General features: G+C 41.7%; 1 long non-coding RNA gene across 1 annotated transcript; it reads left to right on the top strand.

Annotated features, from left to right (window-relative positions):
* Window positions 1-859: 859 nt before the first annotated feature.
* Window positions 860-2,584, top strand: LOC149988573 (uncharacterized). Its single transcript, XR_016504237.1, has 3 exons — window positions 860-1,149; window positions 1,326-1,450; window positions 1,902-2,584. It is a non-coding gene; the product is annotated as an uncharacterized LOC149988573 (long non-coding RNA).
* The last annotated feature ends 924 nt before the right edge of the window (window positions 2,585-3,508 follow it).

Consider the following 3,508-nt stretch of genomic DNA (forward strand, 5'->3'; position numbering starts at 1 on the left):
TTTCATTGCACAATTTTTTTGAAAATGCTTCCTTGATCCTCTACTTCTAAAAATTGGTGTGCAAGGAGCTAACATCATGTACAACATAATGGTATAAAATTAAGAGCTTGTATAATGCAAAAATTTGACACAAAGTGAAGTCAAAGTCTGCTGGTCCTCTTAACGCAGGGATGAAAAAATGGCATTTTCCTCACTTTAAACACTAAAATCTTCCAATCCATGCGGTCAAATGCTATGAAAATATGTGAGCTTAGAGGTTTAGTAATACAGATTAAGATCTTACGGTTGAAAATGGAAACATGGACTTTCGTTTTCTTTTCTACTCTTTGCACCAGAATGGGCAATTATGAAGTGTTTTTGGTAAGAAATGGTCAAGGATATTAAGGAGTTAAATAAGACCCTCCAAGCATGCTTTACCTAATTGTGCAAATTATCTTAAGTGGGAAGCGAATTTTACTACTACGGCTTTGAAACTGCACAGCTGCATGCACGGAGTCCTGGGGGCTCTGTGCCGCTTTTGCAACGAATTCTTTTCCCTTAAAAATTGGTACTGGGCTTTTCCCCAGTTGCATTCGACAGGTACGGTAACATTAAATAAAAGGAAGACGAGAAAGCTCTAACGTCTCCAGTTTTAGAAATAGGAGCGTCAACTTGACCGACATTGCCAATCCAGCAACAACACTACTCGAAAGGCATCCACTTCCTTAAACCAATGCAATACCAAGGTGATATCGCTCCAATACACTGGTACTACTACCAAGACACCCGGTTTATACCCAGGCTTCAAGGCTCCCTATGACTACAACCATGACACACTCCTTATATGGACTCTCCCAGCTCTCCCAGCCCATCACTGCTTTCTCTATTTCCTCCACCGCCACACCATCCCTCCTTCCTCTGCTTCCTCCACACCTGCAGACCACCTCCCTCACCAGTGAAGTAGCAGTGCAAGCACCATGAGGTCCTCCACATCATCATCAGCAGCAGGGTGCGCCTTGGCAGTGCTCATGGTGGTGATGCTGGCGCAGCAGGTGGAGGCCGGAGTCACAATCATTTTGGGAGGTGCAGATATTGGATGAACCAATAAAGCCAATATCGACTACGACCAATGGCTGTCCAATTACAAAGTCAAAATCGGCGACACTGTCGGTAAGTTACCTCCAATCGATTACTACTCAAACTACTATATCAGTAATATGTCGCCCTTCATTGATCTCATCTGCGTGGCCTGCTTCCAGCACCCAGACTAATACGTCAATAAGTTGCCGGATCTTATCTCATCAGCAGGCTGACTGATATACTTGATCTCCTCATGATCCTTGCAGAATTTGGCAACAACGACTCCACTGACCACACTGTAGTGGTGGTGGACAAGGAAGGATATGACACTTGTGGAAAATCAGGAGTCAAGTACGACACTACTACCGTCTCTCTTGGATATCTTCTCCAGGTAATTTAATCCGTAGAGATCAACTCATCATTTTGGCGTGAGTCTGCTTGTTGCTTTATCTGACCAACACAGCGAATCTTCTTGTTACTAATTTGGCAGCCTCATTTTAACGCTGCCCCTCATTTTGGTAGACTGATTTGTGCTTGATCTGATCCAGTGTATTTCACATTAATGGTTAGAGAGGGTTTTCTAAAATGCCCAGATTAGGAGACAAACATCAGTGTATAAATGACCATAAAAACGGCTGTGAGTTTGATCGCCTGCTCTCACATGCACAGTGAAGCTGTTCCTGATGACACGAAAAATTCATTAAATGTTGTTCCCCTGAGCCTTGATGAAACTCCTGATTCTCACCAATATCTTACCTTGAAAGACATGATCTCTAACGCCATTCCTGTAACGTCACTGATTGTACATCGAGATCTGATAGATTGGCGTGTTATAACTGCAGAGAACCTATAAGGAATCCGGGGACTACTACATCATCTGCGACATTTCCGCGCACTGCCTGCAGGGCCAGAAGGTGTACATTCAGGTGCTCAACGAGGACGGTACCATCAACACGACCGACACGCCCAAAGACCCAGAGCGCCCGAGCGCTGCGCCGCATCAGATGCCCGGATTCACCTGGACTTCCAAGCTGGTGATCGTGGTGGTGTCCGCTTTCTCCTTGATGATGGCTGCAGCTGCTTCCATGTGAAGAAACTGATCCGGGTCAGGTTTTGGTTAGTCATTGTTCTTGTAGGTGCCGAGAAGATTGCTTTGCATTGATACTGATGTGAAAGGAGGGCGAAGGTAGTCTATTTTTAGCTCATTTGTTCTACCATACCTGCAGTTCCTATTCACTGGCAAGATTTCTTCTATATAGTAATTTTTGTCCCGCATTGCTTCCATGTGAAGAAACTGATCAGTACAAGGTTTCGAACTGTCATTATCCTTGTGGCTAGGATATGTAGTCAATGGGTATATACTGTGGCATAGAGAAGATTGATCTCCATTGATGCAGATTTAATATGAGGGTGAAGATAGACTCCATTTGTCTCCCTTGTTCCTATTATTTCTATTTTATAAAGCAGACGTTTTGTGTAGGTGCTTCCTCACACTGCTTGAGAAGTTTCCACACCTCAACTGAAAGAGAGTTTAACCTCTAATAGCCTTTCAAACGTGGGAGTCTGACTTTAGATCAACGTGTTGCGCTTAATTGCAAGTTGAGCTAGATCTGTGTGGCTTTAGTGAGGTATTAGGTCCTTGATTTGGAGCTTATCTTTGAAGCCTAAGGATGAAAATCTAAACTAATAGGAGGTTAATTGGAAGGAATGAAAGCAAGGCATGGTCGGATGAAGGCAAAGAATAGGAAACTTCATCCCTATTGGTCGAATACCATATCCAATGGGCTTTGAGGAGGCTGCCCGTGACCTTAAGAAAGGTTTTGGCGACTTCAAAGAGAGCATTTGGAGATTAGAGGCTAGGGTTATAAATTTTAGGGTTTGGGGTACAATTTATGTACAAAAATTAGAGGATTTGGAGTTAGGGTGAAGAAGTAAGAGCCATTTGAAGTTAAGGTGTTAATTTAAGATATATTGTTACTCCTTTGAGAATACGAGGAGTTGTACAGTAGCTTTTGAAGTTCGAAAGGTGCGATTAGAACGATGATTTTAAGATCTACATCTTTTATGAAAGAATTATTGCTTTTGGAATTCATATGAATGAGTTATAAGGAGTTGAAGACAGTGCTTTCAAATCAAAGGCAGTAAGTAAGCAATTTTGTTTGTAGTAATGGTTGGAGCCATAACTTAAGTTTTTAGACGAATTTTTGGCTAAAACTTTTTGGAGAATGTAAAAATTGGTGTTAAAAAGCTATACATACAAATTTCGTGGCATTTGAGCTTATATTTTGTGAGATATGAAGAAAATTGCACTCGGGTGTATAAAGACTAGGGTTTGAAGCAATTATTAGGGTTTTCAAGATATCTCAAGATCCGCAATGAATTTGCGGTTGATAATTGTTATAAATGTTAATAGAAATACATCAGTACGTCATGTAAAATTTGGATTTGT

This window comes from Physcomitrium patens, chromosome 7 (assembly GCF_059467195.1).
Source record: "Physcomitrium patens ecotype Gransden chromosome 7, ASM5946719v1, whole genome shotgun sequence".
In the NCBI taxonomy this organism is placed as follows: Eukaryota; Viridiplantae; Streptophyta; class Bryopsida; order Funariales; family Funariaceae; genus Physcomitrium; species Physcomitrium patens.